This window comes from Cryptomeria japonica, chromosome 6, assembly GCF_030272615.1.
Source record: "Cryptomeria japonica chromosome 6, Sugi_1.0, whole genome shotgun sequence".
Classification (NCBI taxonomy): domain Eukaryota; kingdom Viridiplantae; phylum Streptophyta; class Pinopsida; order Cupressales; family Cupressaceae; genus Cryptomeria; species Cryptomeria japonica.
Genome location: NC_081410.1, coordinates 136,190,842 through 136,208,170, shown reverse-complemented (window position 1 = coordinate 136,208,170; position 17,329 = coordinate 136,190,842).

Sequence of the window (17,329 nt, the reverse complement as noted above, 5' to 3'; positions counted from 1 at the left end):
AGGAGCATGCATAGGGTAATAATGCCTAACTAGACATGTTGGAGCTAACGGTTCATCATCGCGACGAGATGGACAAGAAATTGGTCATGGGACAACATTCGATTGAGTGAAACTGAAAATTTTTTCACCAACTGAAAAATTACTGCCCTTATAAAACCATAAGGCAAATTTTAAACCTGAGATAGGCTTTTTTAAGGACCCCTCTCATGACCCTGTAGGTTCATACAGATCATTTGCAGGTGCCACGGAATCTGAGTTAGGGTCCGTCAAAGTTTGACAATTTTTAGCACTTAGGGCGCTCAAGGGACGACATCAATAGGGTATGACCCTGAGTGTTCGATCGAGTGGGGGGGAAAAATAAGAGCATACATAGGGTAATAATGCCTAACTAGACATGTTGGAGCTGACGGTTCGTCGTCGCGATGAGCTGAACGAGAAATTGGCCACACGACAACATTCGATTGAGTGAGACTAACAATTTTTTTGTCAACCGAAAAATTGTTGCACTAATAAAAATGTAGGGCAACTTGAAAAACTAAGATAGGCATTTGTAGGGACCCCTCTCATGACCCCGTAGGTTCAAACTGATTGTTCGCACCTGCCACAAATTCTGAGTTAGGGTCTGTCAAAGTTTGACAATTTTTAGCACTCAGGGCGCTCAAGGGACGACGTCGGTAGGGTATGACCTCGAGCATTCGATCAAGTGGGGGGACAAAATAGGAGCATGCATAGGGTAATAATGCCTAACTGGACATGTCGGAGCTAATGGTTCATCAACACGATGATATGAACGAGAAATTGGCCACGCGACAACATTTGATTGAGTGAAACTGATGATTTTTTTGCCAACTGAAAAATTGTTGCCATAATAAAACCGTAGGGCAACCTGGAAAACTGAGATAGGATTTTGTAGGGACCCCTCTCGTGACCCCGTAGGTTCAAACAGATTGTTTGCAGGTGCCACGGATTTTGAGTTAGGGCTTATCAAAGTTTGACAATTTTTAGCACTTAGGCCGCTCAAGGGACGACGTTGGTAGGGTATGACCCCGAGCATTTGATCGGGTGGGGGGGAAATATGAGGATAAATAGGGTAATAATGCCCAACTGGACATGTCAGAACTGACGGTTCATCATCGCGACGATCTGGATGAGAAATTGGCCACGGGAGAACATTCGATTGAGTGAGACTGACAATTTTTTTGCCAACCGAAAAATTGCTACCCTAATAAAACCGTAGGGCAACTCGAAAAACCGAAATAGGCTTTTTTAGGGACCCCTCTCGTGACCCCGTAGGTTCAATAGATCATTCATAGGCGCAATGGATTCCGAGTTAGGGCCCGTCAAAGTTTGATAAGTTTTAGCACTTAGGACGCTCAAGGGACGACGCTGGTAAGGTATGACCACGAGCGTTCGATCGAGTGAGGGGGCAAAATAGGAGCATGCATAGGGTAATAATGCCTAACTGGACATGTTAGAGCTGGTGGTTCATTATCATGACAAGTTGAATGATAAATTGGCCACGCGACAACATTCGATTGAGTGAGACTAACGATTTTTTCGCCAACTGAAAAATTTCTGCCCTAATAAAACCATAGGGAAACTTGAAAAAATGAGATAGGATTTTGTAGGGACCCCTCTTGTGACCCTGTAGGTTCAAACGCATCATTAACAGGTGCCACGGATTCCGAGTTAGGTATCGTCAAAGTTTGACAATTTTTAGCCCTTAGGGCACTCAAGGGACGACGCCGGTAGGGTATGACCCCGAGCATTAAATCAAGTGGGGGGTAAAAATAGGAGCATGCATAGGGTAATAATGTCTAACTGGACATGTTGGAGCTGACAGTTCATCATCACGACGAGATGAATAAGAAATTGGTCACTCAACAACATTCGATTGAGTGAAACTGACGATTTTTTTGCCAACTGAAAAATTGCTGCCCTAATAAAACTGTAGGGCAACTTGAAAAACCAAGATAGGCTTTTGTAGGGACCCCTCTCGTGACCCTGTAGGTTCAAATGGATCCTTCACAGGTGCCACGGATTCTGAGTTAGGTCCCGTCAAAGTTTGACAATTTTTAGCACATAGGGCGCTCAAGGGATGACACCGGTAGGGTATGACCCCAAGCGTTTGATCGAGTGGGGGAGAAAAATAGGAGCATGCATAGGGTAATAATGCCTAACTAGACATGTCAGAGCTGACAATTTGTCATCACAGCGAGATGAATGAGAAATTGGCCACGCGACAACATTCGATTGAGTGAGACTAATAATTTTTTCACCAACCGAAAACTTGCTGCCCTAATAAAACCGTAGGGCAACTTGAAAAACCGAGATAGGATTTTGTAGGGACCCCTCTTCTGACCTCATAGGTTCAAATGGATCGTTCGTGAGTGTCATGGATTCTGAGTTAGGTTCCATCAAAGTTTGACAATTTTTAGCATTTAGGACGCTCAAGGGACGACGTCGATAGGGTATGACCCCAAGCGTTCGATTGAGTGGGGGAGAAAAATAGGAGCATGCATAGGGTAATAATGCCTAACTGGACATATCAAAGCTGATGGTTCATCATCACGATGAGTTGAACGAGAAATTGGCCACGCGACAACATTCGATTGGGTGAGAGTGATGTTTTTTTGCCAATCGAAAAATTGTTGCCCTAATAAAACCATAGGGAAACTTGAAAAAATGAGATAGGATTTTGTAGAGACCCCTCTCATGACCCCATAGGTTCAAACAGATCATTCATAGGTGCTACAGATTATGAGTTAGGGCCCGTCAAAGTTTGACAATTTTTAGCACTTAAGACACTCAAGGGACGACGTCGATAGGGTATGACCTCGAGCGTTCGATCGAGTGGGGGGGGAATAGGAGCATGCATAGGGTAATAATGCCTAACTAGACATGTCAGAGCTGATGGTTCGTCATCGCGACGAGCTGAACGAGAAATTGGCCACATGACAACATTTGATTGAGTGAGACTGGAGATTTTTCTGCCAACCGAAAAATTGCTGCCCTAATAAAACCGTAAGGCAAATCAAAAAACCGAAATAGGATTTTGTAGGGACCCCACTCATGACCTTGTAGGTTCAAACGGATCATTCATAGGTGCTACGGATTTTGAGTTAGGGCCCGTCAAAGTTTGATAATTTTTAGCACTTCGGGTGCTCAAGGGAAGACGCCAGTAGGGTATGACCCCGAGCGTTCGATCGAGCGAGGGGGCAAAATATGAGCATGCATAGGGGTGAATTCACAAAGTTGGTTCCCACTTTTGCCAATGAAGGAATTTGGCGAAAGTGGGAATTTCGGATTTGCCCATGTTCGAGCGAAATAGGAATGTTCGCTCGGACTACCCCTGGCAGTCCGATCGAACCAACCTTCTGACTTGGGTTCGCTCGAACATTGCGCAACTTTTGGGTTCACTTGAACCCTTTTCGGTTAGGGTTTTTTTTAAAAATTTATAAATATCAAAAATGACAGTTAAAAGGTCATTATCAAATTTGACTTTTTCTGTCTAGTGGGGATTGGATCGAACCAGTCGTCAGCATCACGTCACCGAACTTTGTCTGCAGCAGTTAGCATCTTTCCTATTTCAGTTTTCGACCTTTGTTATATCAGGTGCACAAAATAACCCTTTGCTTGGTTTAATAATGTTTTTTTTTATTAAATTTGTAAATAATTTGTTTGTTAATTTATTCTTTTAATTAAATAATTGTATATAGTTATTGTTTTTCAACATTTTAGAAAAATGTTTGATAATTTATTGTTTTTCATTATTTTAGAAAAATGTTTGATAATTTAATGTTTTGATTGAAATGTGTCAATTTGTTTTTAAAATTACATAATTGTATAGATGTATATTTTTTTTGACATTTTAAAAAATTGTTATGAAAAACATAGAAAACTAACCTGTAGTAAATCAAAACTTAGAAAAACATTAGCAAAAAAAGAAAAACGTTAGAAAAATTAATTTAAATAAACATTAGAAAATTTAGATAACAAATTTAAACAAATTAAATTTCCTCTACAATGTGACCCATTTTCACATCCTATTACACGCACAACATGACCCCTTAAGACCACATATGACACTATGCGTTCCCTTAGGAGGTCATAGAAGATCACATATAACATAGTAGTGTACATGTATGACATCCCCTTTAGGATCACATCTAGTGTCCTAAGGGGTCACACATGTGTTATAACACATGCGTGACCCCTTAGAACCGCATATGACCTCTTATAAAATTGTAGTGTGAACGACATACCCCTTAGTCCATCAAATAGTGTCTTAACACATGTGTGACCCATTACAACCGCATATGACCCTTTATAAAATCCTAGTATGAACGACATACCCCTTAGTCCATCACATAGCATCTTAAGGGGTCGTATGTGGTCCTAAGGGCTCACGCATGCATTAACACATGTGTGACCCCTTAGTAGGTCACATAGGACCCCTTATAACATCCTACTATACATATGACATTCCCCTTAGGATCACATAGTGTCATAAGGGGTCATATGTGGTCCTGAGGGGTCATGCATGTGTTATAACACATGCATGAACCCTTAGAACCGCATATGACACCTTATAAAATCCTAGTGTGAACGACATACCCCTTAATTCATCACATAGTGTCTTAAGGGGTCGTATGTTGTCCTAAGGGGTCACGCATGCATTAACACATGCGTGACCCCTTAGTAGGTCACATATGACCCCTTATAACATCCTACTGTACATATGACATTCCCCTTAGGATCATATAGTGTCCTAAGGGGTCATATGTGGTTAGAACCACATATGACCCCTTATAAAATCCTAGTGTGAACGACATACCCCTTAGTTCATCACATAGTGTCTTAAGGGGTCGTATGTGGTCCTAAGGGGTCACGCATGCATTGACACATGTGTGACCCCTTAGTAGGTCACATATGACCCCTTATAACATCCTACTATACATATGACATTTCCTATGTGTCCTAAGGGGTTGAATATGTGGTCCTAAGGGCTCACGCATGCATTAACACATGCATGACCCCTTAGTAGGTCACATATGACCCCTTATAACATCCTACTGTACATATGACATTCCCCTTAGGATCACATAGTGTCATAAGGGGTCATATGTGGTCCTAAGGGGTCATGCATGTGTTATAACATATGCATGACCCCTTAAAACTGCATATGACCCCTTATAGAATCCTACTGTGAACGACATACCCCTTAGTCCATCACATAGTGTCTTAAGGGGTCGTATGTGGTCCTAAGGGGTCACGCATGCATTAACACATGCGTGACCCCTTAGTAGGTCACATATGACCCCTTATAACATCCTGTTGTACATATGACATTCCCCTTAGGATCATATAGTGTCCTAAGGGGTCATATGTGGTTAGAACCACATATGACCCCTTATAAAATCCTAGTGTGAACGACATACCCCTTAGTTCATCACATAGTGTCTTAAGGGGTCGTATGTGGTTCTAAGGGGTCACGCATGCATTGACACGTGTGACCCCTTAGTAGGTCACATATGACCCCTTATAACATCCTACTGTACATATGACATTTCCTATGTGTCTTAAGGGGTTGAATATGTGGTCCTAAGGGCTCACGCATGCATTAACACATGCATGACCCCTTAGTAGGTCACATATGACCCCTTATAACATCCTACTGTACATATCTACATAGTGCATAAAATGGCCTCGAAGATTTAAATTGTGTCGCACATCCATCAGACCAAACAAAATGTTTAACTATTGTTATGCCTCTATCTTTCAAATATTCAAAAAACTTCTTAAAGCAATGTTGTACAAAAAGTGTGTCATGCTCCTTATCATCATTGATATAGAAGTGGTACTCTTTCTTAATGACACAATTTTCAAATGTACTATCAACACCATCCAAATTCATCTGTGCATGTCGATAACACACATGCACGAAAATAGTGATTTGCTTTGAAAAGTAATACTCTGATTGAATCTCTTTTTGATGTGCAAAAGAGTAATTCTTTGTGAAGTCAACTACAGATAGAATAGTTCCAAGTGGGAAAGTGTCTCTTAATCTTTTAAATTGTTCTGCTTGCCACTTGGCAAAAAAACCATGGCATATGTATGGTTTTATCAACTTATGAAAATTTTCCATAAATGTTCCAATAGGTATTTCCTCTTCTACATAATCTAGTCTTGTAGATTCCTTTCCAAATTTTGTTTCAAATTTTTGGTACTTGTAACTCTTGCAATTTACCATCTTCCTCATGTCAGTATCTTCATCTCTCAAAGGCAATTTAGCCAAGTCTCCACATGTTCCATAAATTCCTCTTATGCAATTTATTTGACCGGTTGCATTATCATCTAATTTATCACATAAGATGGATGCTATGAATTGACTTGTTCGTTTAGGAGGAGCATTTTCATAACCATCATTATCTTCTCTAATCTTTCAAAACACCTGATAGTACAAGTCAAATTCGATGTGATAACGACAACAACAAGTTTCGAAAACTTTGTTTAACTTCACATAATATGGCCTTAACCGTTCAAACATGGTTTGTCCAATCTTTATATGAGGGTTTGTTTTAGTAAACAATACATACAATTCATGTTTTGTTGTGTCTATCCAATGTTTTACATGGAGATCATAACGATCAGGACCAATCATTTGCTTGATAACATCTCTACTATTTGATGAAGGGCGAGTATTATCATTCCAAAAACTTGTCACAAAGTTCCTAACAACATCTTCCATTCTATCAGAACGAGGAGCTCTACACATAATTGCCCAATTCCCTTCTGAGGTAGTATCATCCAAAATCTTTCTCCTTTTAACATATTTAGATATTGTCCTTCTACTAAAACCAAACTCAGATGACAGTGAAGAGATTTGTCTTTTTTGAGGCAATCTTTCATTTACTAAAGATGTCAACATCACTCTTCTTGAAATGGTCTTATCTAGTTTTCGAGATTTTTTACCAATGTTCACCAAACCTTTCTTAACATTATCAACAATATATTTTTGTAGCTGAGAAGATTTCCTCTTTTGACTTGTTGTATCTATACCCAACAATTTCATTGGATCTATTAAGTCTTTATGAGTAAGTACAATTGATAACAATTGAGCTTTTTCTAGTGTAGTATCAAGATTGTTGAAATGCGACATTATTTCTTTTCCACTTTTATTCATTGACCTCCTTTTAGTATGTCTAGGTTCTTCACTGAGACGTTTCAACTCATCCACATCCATTTCAAGTAAATGATCTAAATTTTTATAAGAAATATTTCTCTTCACCTGTTTAGCTAGATCCACAATATGCTCATCCATATCAGTGGTAGGAGGTAAGGAGCCTGACCCCTCTCCTTCAAAGGTCTCCATTGGTTCAACTTGGACAATCTCCTCCCTATGTTCATCAACTATATTGTGTTCTTCAACAGGTTCGTTTGCCCGTTCTGCACATAATTTAAGAGTTTGTGTAAGGTTCTTGAATTAATCAGAGATTATTCAATTAGGATTAAGAATAGGGATGAATTTGGCTTAAAGCTTTACATGTTAAAATTAGCCCATTCAATTTGGTTTATTAAATTTAATTACTTTCAGGACTTTATTGAACTTATAACTCTAATTAAATTACATGTTTAGGTTTAAAGTTCAATTTGTTCTCAGGTTAGGATTAAAGTTCAATCTCTAATTTTGAGCACTAATTTAACACATAAAATAAAATTTTGATAAATTAGAAATTCCAATTTTGAAAATTAAAAGTACAAATATTTTGATGCATGCATACGATAACTTAGGTGACCTCATATTAATTTGTTATGGACCATAATGTAAGTGGACTATAATTTGTCACATGTGTTTATATTTAAGACCTATTATTGCATAATAGACCTCCTAATCTGAAATGTTTTTGCATGTACGTGAAGTTGAATATAAATAGTTCACCTAAATTATTCAACATGTTTAATAGGTTATAAAGTTATGTCACATTTAAGACCTATAATCAATGTAATAGTCCTAATAGGCCTTATTATTAAAATCAATATGACCACATTTGAAAAAACATTTCACAATTAATATACTTAACTACCCTTAAGATAGATATATATTATGTGATATTAAAGGACCTATCACATGAAATTACTTGTACATGTAGATTAAATATTCAATATATATAATTTAGAACCTAGAAATTATGACATAATACCTGTCTTATGAATTTTATGACTTAATAGGTCTTATCTATTATAAATGAACTTAATTATATAGGAGAAAAATACAATTACACTACAATCAAGTTGATGGAATTTGAAATTTGCAAATACACATGTATTATCTCAAATTAATTATGCTTTCCAATTAAAACAAAATTATTTTTAATCCTATTAAAAATATTAGATAAAAAATATTGAATTCTAATTAATTGATACGTAATACATATTAAATTAAAAATACATACTTGCATCATGATATCTTTGTCTTCTTTGTTCTCGATATCTTTCTTCCGTTTCGAGAGAATAATACCTTGAAGTCTTATTTTGCCTTCTCTTCTTGTTTCCCATGCTTTTACAAAAAACCTTCAAATTATTGCCTTCAAAATAATTTTCAAATGTCTTCTTTCATCCAAAAATGCGAATTATTTTAATCATTTGGGTGATAAAAAACGAAAAAAAATTATGGATATTTAGACGATTCCACAAATGAAAAAAAAAATGAAAAATGCGTCGGCCAGAGTTCGAACGAAAGCCGACAGTTAAAAATTGTTGGGTTCGCTCGAACATGGTAGTTACAAAAATGTGCGTGCCAAAATCGAGCTCATTGGTTTGAGCGAATGGGGGTTCACTCGAACCATTTTGGGTTCGAGCGAACCCAATTCACTCAAACTTGTGTTCGTTCGAAACCACAAACTAGGGGTTTCTCCCAAAAAATTTTAGAGTTTTGAAGAATTAATGACTTCGGAGCTCTGGATCAATACACGAATGAAATAATCTTGATAACCCAAAAATATTAGATAGTAGTACTTGAAGAAAGCTTTCTAACGAGTATAATTTTGTTATATTTTGAATTTATTATGTTCTTGTTTTTTTAATTTTATGGAAAATTGGTTTTTCATCGAATATGAACTTCTCTGTTCAATGCCTTGGGAAAAATAAGAAACTAATTCAAAAAAAATCTGAAAAATATCTAAGCCCCTGGTATTGATGTCTTCTTTCTAACAAAAAAAAAAAAATTGAATTTCGATTTATATAGAACAAGTTATGTGTTCAAACGTAAACCTATGTTTGAATTATGACTAGTCAGACTTCAAAACTTTATAAAATGAAAAATATTGAACATATCACTATAAAACCAAATGCAAGCCCTGGATATTGATGTTACAAACCAAAATTCAAAAGAATTGAGTTTTTATCATTTATAGAAAAAAATTTATGCATTTCGAGAGGCACTTCACTCTTAAAAAATGTAGTTTGTTGTAAAAAACTACTTTTCGAGGGAGATGGAAAAAAAAATTTAAAATCCTTCAAAAAAATTTGAAAAAAATGTATATAGAATCTACAAACAAAATGCTAGAAATCACTAATTTACATCATCTTCAAATTTTTAATAGTTTAAAAGTTATAGTTCTCGGAAGTTGAAGATTATTTTAAAAATGTACATCTCAGTGTCAAAAGTGGCAAAAAAGTGAGAACCATTATTGTGAGTTCACCCATAGCGTAATAATGCCTAACTAGACATGTCGGAGTTGACGTTTCATCATCGTGATGAGCTGAATGAGAAATTGGCCACGCAACAACATTCAATTGAGTGAGACTGATGATTTTTTTGCCAACCGATAAATTGCTGCCCTAATAAAACCGTCAGGCAACTTGAAAAACCAAGATAGGATTTTGTAGGGACCTCTCTCGTGACCCTGTAGGTTCAAATGGATCATTCCCAGGTGCCATGGATTCCGAGTTAGGGCCCGTCAAAGTTTGACAATTTTTAGCACTTAGCGTGCTCAAAGGACGATTCCGGTAGGGTATGACCCCAAGCGTTCGATCGAGTGGGAGGGGGGGGAATAGGAGAATGCATAGGGTAATAATGCCTAGCTAGACATGTTGAAGTTGACGGTTCGTCATCGCGATGAGATGAACGAGAAATTGGCCACACGACAACATTCGATTGAGTGAGACTAACGATTTTTTCGCCAACCAAAAAATTGCTGCCCTAATAAAACCGTATGGAAACTTGAAAAACTGAGATAGGATTTTGTAGGGACCCCTCTCGTGACCTCATAGGTTCAAGTGGATCATTCGCAGGTGCCACGGTTTCCGAGTTATGTCCTGTCAAAGTTTGACAATTTTAGCACTTAGGACGCTCAAGGGACGACGCCAGTAGGGTATGACCGCAAGCATTCGATCAAGTGGGGGAGAAAAATAGGAGAATGCATAGGGTAATAATGCCTAACTGGACATGTTGGAGCTGACGGTTTGTCATCGCGATGAGTTGAACGATAAATTGGCCACACGACAACATTCGATTGAGTGAGACTGATGATTTTTTGCCAACCGAAAAATTGCTGCCCTAATAAAACCGTAGGGCAACTTGAAAAAAAGAGGTAGGCTTTTGTAGGGACCCATCTCGTGACCCCGTAGGTTCAAACAGATCATTCGGCGGTGCCACAGATTATGAGTTAGGGCCCGTCAAAGTTTGACAATTTTTAGCACTTAGGACGCTCAAGGGACGACACTAGTAGGGTATGACCCTGAGTGTTCGATCGAGTGGGGGGGAAAAATAGGAGCATACATAGGGTAATAATGCCTAACTAGATATTTCAGAGATGACGGTTCATCATTGCAACGAGTTGAAGGAGAAATTGGCCACGTGACAACATTCGATTGAGTGAGACTAACAATTTTTTCACCCATCAAAAAATTGCTGCCCTAATAAAACCGTAGGGCAACTTGAAAAACCAAGATAAGCTTTTGTAGGGACCCCTCTTGTGACCCTATAGGTTCAAATGGATCATTCACAGGTGCCATGGATTCTGAGTTAGGGCCCGCCAAAGTTTGACAATTTTTAGCACTTTGGGCGCTCAAGGGACGACGTCGGTAGGGTATGACCCCGAGCGTTCGATCGAGTGGGGGGGGGAATAGGAACATGCATAGGGTAATAATGCCTAACTGGACATGTCGGAGCTAACGGTTCGTCATCACGATGAGTTGAACGATAAATTGGCCACACGACAACATTCGATTGAGTTAGACTAACGATTTTTTCGCCAACCGAAAAATTACCGCCCTAATAAAACCCTGAGCATTCGACCGAGGTGGGGAGATAAATAGGACCATGCATAGGGTAATAATGAATTGTATCAAGTATTGTTCATTAAATGAATTGTATTGTATTGTTCATTAAATGAATTGTATTATTCATGAATTGTATTGTTCATTAAATGATTTGTATTGTATTGTTGATTTAATGAATTGTATTGTTCATTAAATGAATTGTATTGTATTATTAATTAAATGAATTATATTGTTCATTATACAAACAACACTTACGATGAAATGAAATGAATTGTATTGTTCATTAAATAACCATTATTAACCATTGTTAATTATTGGAATGAAGATTAAAGATTTCCATGATAACACCATGCACAGATGAACAACAATTTATATGATTGAATATCAACTTCTGTATATATAAAAATGTCAAATGATTACAAATGTATGTCCATACACAAATATGGCATAAACGCCAACTGAAATAAAATGTATGTCTAAATACGTGAATGTATATCCATATACAAAATATACATGCCAAGTAGACATGTAAGAATCCCAAAACTATCTATAACATCTTAAGCTACTGATGGATCATCAAAATCGATCCCCTTCGCCGCACTACTCGGCTCTAAAGGATCTCGCACAAGAAAAACAAACCACGATTAATATTAGTTATATTATATAATTCACATTCAAAAAGTTAACATAAAAATGAACTATAATTGAACTATTCATGTTTACCTCATCTCCTCGTTTTCTCTTCGGCTTTGCAAGACTCTTGATGTATGTCTTCGGTAGGGGAGGTATGTTTTGAGTATTTTCATACACAACCTACATATGTTTAGAAACGTGACATTGATGCAAGTTAGCATATAATTGTTATTGATAATAACAAATTATATCTACTAATCACAAAATAAAATAAGCACACATCTACTCGAGGCATCTCTTCTTCTTCTTCAGGTATACTGGGTGTAGTCATCAAGGATGTGAAGCCAAGAATTCTCTATATATATACACAACAAGTATATAAAACTATCAATCTATTTCTAGACATGTATAATCACTATAAGTTATTTAAACTATTCATTCAATCATATTTGCATTCAATTACCTTTCCCTTGTCTCCAACTACACTACCAGATCCTAAATCACACTGTCCCACACTCGTGTTGCTTGTTCCCTACAAGAGTAAAATTAGATATACATGCAAGTTACTACATAATCTAATTAATACCAATATAAATGATGAGCATGTGTGTACAATAAAATATAAATGACTAGGTGCAATAATATATATACTGTCAAGCTATCAAGGCCAAATGAAATGGTCGACAAGGTGCCCTCCTGAATTTGTCTCAACTCCTCCTCGGTCAGCAACTGTTAAATAGACCATGTAAATAAAAATTAGTACTTAATATTATCTAGATTATAAATATTCATTTAAAATATAACATGAACTGTGAAAATACAAATCTTACCACTACATCATCAATGTATGATGATGGTGCCTCCTCGCCTCTAGCATGTGAGGACTCCCCAGGATATCCTCCAGTCTGTGTAATAATATCTGGTGCATCATGCATCTCATGCACCTCATAATCTGCACTGTCCGCAGGAGGATCAACGGGTTGTCCAACTAGACCCAAGCATACGTGCCCACACATGACACAACTATGGGGCACACATATGTGTGGAATCAAGGATGACGTGTCAGCGCCACCAGATGCACCGCTACCATTAAGAGTAGGCTGAGCTACTGACCTAGCCTAAGAAACCAAAAGGCTACTCAAAGAGTGAATAGCTGATATGGTCCGTGAAGCCGCCTCATAAATGATAGCAGGATGCTACACTGTAGGTGGGGGATCAACAGGAGAAGGGGGGACATATGGGCCCTGAACTACTCTAACTGCCTCAGGTCTATTTTGGGGCATACCTAAACCTACACCCTGGAAAGGTTGGATGTCAAAGTAGTTAACATGTTTGCGTAAGACAAACTCAGCATACAATTTTTTTTATGAAATAGAAGGGGACATCAAGATTGTTGTTGGGTGGTTTGTCGAAAACCATCCACCAATGATCCCAAAAGTTTTTCACAATACCATCATTTGTGCACCATTTAATAGAAAGTTTTATTTTTTGGGGATCTACAGTTTGACCAGTGCGGGGATTCACAAACAATGAGGCGATATCGGCTTTGGATATCTCGAGATCCTTGATATCCTTATACAACAAGTCATCTGCATATTTTTCCCTCATAGAATCTCGCCACAAAAAGGCGGTATTGTGCTCCTCAGTCATGGTTTCCATACTCTTTATGATCGACGTTAGAGGATCAAACATTGGGTTTAGACAAGGGACCCTACGATATACTTCTGCAATCCCCCTCAATTCATTCAAATTTTGTGCAATCAAATCCTAAATTGAGGGGGGGATTGGAAAAGGAGGGTTTGGTTGTTGCAGTTGTGGTTGATCAATGTTTTCATTGTTATCCCCCATTTTTAACCTAATTGAATGTATACAATTAAATTTAGTTAACAATTTTAAACAATTAGGTATTTGATTTTAAAAAACCTAGTTTTCATGAAAAAAACCATATTTTCAATGAAAAATCAAATAAACATTAACAAAAAATGAATGAAAATTATTGAAAACAATAAAATTCTTACCTTTCAATCTATTTTTTAGCAATTTTTAGCCAAAACACCGGATATCAGATTTTTATAAAATCGTGCAGCCCGTGAGTTAAAAATGACTTACGGGCTATCACTGTCGAAATATATCCGATTTTTATACTTAATTATTTAAAATAACATATATAATATAATAATATATTATATAATATATTATTATATTATATAATATAATAATATATTATATAATATATTATTATATTATATAATATGTATTGTATTATATTATAAAATATATTATATTATAATATAATATTATATAACATAAAATATAATATATTATTATATTATACAATTTATATAATATATATTATATAATTATATAATATATATTATATATTATATAATAATATATTATATATTATATAATATGTAATATATAATATATTTTTTAATTTAAAATACAAATAAAAATCGGATATCTGATTTAATCGGATATCTAATTTTATTGGATATCTGATTTGCATAGATAATTACCATGCCAAGGTGTACTGACACCCAGACCAAGCAAAAAGTCAACACGGATTTTCGCATTTTTAGGCGAGTGAAGAATGCTATTTTTTTCACATCGCCACTTTTTGGCCCCCCATGATCCTGCACTAACCTATATACAAACATGAAAATTTATAATTACTATTTAATTTACATTTACCTTCCAAAAAAAACTTATAATTAACTACAACATTTTAGAAATATAAATTTAAACATTCAAACTTTTACGCATGATGAAAATAAAGAGAGCGAGAGTAGGTAATTTGAGAGACAATGAGAGAGAGAGAGAGAGAGAGAGGTAAAAGCACAAAGTTGTATCACATTTCAGGCTAACTTATCAACACAAGTGAATTTAAATAATTCTTACTAAAAATTAATTTTAGTCAAACATCTAGTCTATATAGATTCATTATAGCTAAGTTATATATGGGCCACAACTTTTCCAATTGGAAGTGTCTACTAAATGTATATTTTATACTACTTTTGGTCTAATTACAAAAATAAATAAAACTCGATGTTTCAACAACTCCTACTCTTATAAATAATATTTTTTTTGAAATGTAAAAATACCCTTTTATAGATCTATAAGTGAATTTTCCAAAATATATATCTTTTAATATTTTAATTAGTTTTTATGTTTTATATTTTATTTTTATTGAAAGTAGGTCACCAGCACTAAAATATAAGGTTGATTATCTTGTCAAGGAAAAATACTAAAATTTATTAAAAAAAAATTGAAAAAAATATGATGCAGTAGAGAAAAGAATCTATGTCAAGATGATATAATTCTTTTACGATTTCAATAAAAAATTAAGAAAAAAGGTGGTGGGAATTGGACAGTTATATTTCAGCACACGCAACTTTTCAAATTCAATGAAAAATATATATTTATATAAAATAGTAAACAATATATCCATGCACTAAAGTTTCAAATTATCAATATACAAAAAAAAATTCAAGAAAAAAAGTAAATTTTACTAAATAAAGTGTGGTGGCTTGTATAACTTCAATTTCAACATTTTTCAGCAACTAAATTATAGTGTTTACTTTATTAAAAACTATATTCAAATATTTTTTAATTTTTTGTTAAAATAACAAACTTAAAATAGACATAAGAATATAAATTTGATTAGTTTACATCATTTCAAAATTGAACACATATATTTCACTTTCTATTGATTTAATTTAAAAAGTTGAATCGGCATTGGCCATTTCCTTTATAAAAGTGTGACACAACTTTGTACTTTTACCCAGAGAGTGAGTGAGATAGAGAGAGAGAGAGAGAGAGAGAGAGAGAGAGAGAGAAGGTAATGAGAGAGAGAGAGTAGCTAATGAGAGAGTGAGTGAGAGAGAGAGAGTAGGTAATGAGATAGAGAGAAAGAGAGAGATAGAGAGTGCAAGTGAGATATATATATATATATATATATATATATATATATAGAGAGAGAGAGAGAGAGAGAGAGAGAGAGATTTAAACATCTAACTATACTTATAACATTTAAATATATGTAGCATTGAGGTGAAAATGGGTCTAAGGAATAATCTTATGTCATAAAAGGTCCTACTAAGGGGTCCTAGGTATCTTAAAAGGTCCTAGGTTATACTAAGGGGTCCTAGGATATCATTTTAACTTCTAACTATACATGTTTCACATTTATACATAACATTAGAAACATATAGAACACGTAACATTTCAACATATCAAAAAGAAATTTAAGCATTTAAACATCTAACTATACACATGTATAACATTTAAATATATGTAATATTGGGGTGAAAATGAGTCTAAGAATGTATTAAAGGGTTCTCGGTTTCTTACAGGGTCAAAAGATGTCCTAGGATGTATTAAGGCATCCTATAATGTCTTAAGAGGTCATAGGATGTACTAAGGGGTCCTAGAGAGAGAGAGGGAGGGAGGGGGTTATTGTTCATTTCCTATCTATAGTTTATTGTTTGTTTTCTATCTAGGGTTTAATGTTCGCTTTTTTTCTAGGGTTTATTGTTAGTTTATTTTATGTCTAGGGTTTATTGTTCGTTTGTTTTCTGTCTAGGGTTTATTGTTTATTTACGTTTTGTTTTTTTTTTCTACCTAAGGTTTTAAGTTTTAGCTATTTGTTTTCTACAATATTTGAAAACTAAAAAACAACTATTTTAAACACAAAATTAAATAAAAATTTTACGCTATTAAACAAAAAAGTTTTTCAAACTTTAAAATTTTGACCTACTCGCTACAATTAAAAAATGACAATAAATTAATATGTTTTAAAAAACAATAAAAAAAAATGAAAAAAAAACAAAGGTACGTACCTGGAATGAGGAAAAAAATGGTCTGGGGAGTCGGCTGAAAATGGGCACTCGTGCTTCTTGAAATTGCTTACCCGTTTTCTAAATAGTGAAAATGAGGAAAAAAGGCCTTAAAAAAAATTAAAAATATTTACTAAACAGGCCCCCGTTTTTTACAAATCGGGTGCATGTTTTGCTTCGGGGACCCGAATCAAAACCAGCACATGTTCCTGAAAACGTGCGCTCATTTTATTCATAGCTCGGGCCCTTGAAGCAAAATGGGCGCCCGACTTTTACAAATCGGACGCCCATTTCTAGTGGGTAATTTTTCCAACCCGCAGACTTCCTCGGGATTGAGACCCAACTTTCAACTCTCACCCATATATATATATATATATATATATATATATATATATATATATATATATATATATGTATGTATGTATGTATGTATGTATGTATGTATGTATGTATGTAAGTATATACATACATACATACATACATATATATGTACACATACATATGTGTGTGTGTGTGTGTATGTATATGTATATATGTATATATGTAGAATGATGGTTATGAGTGGAATAAGT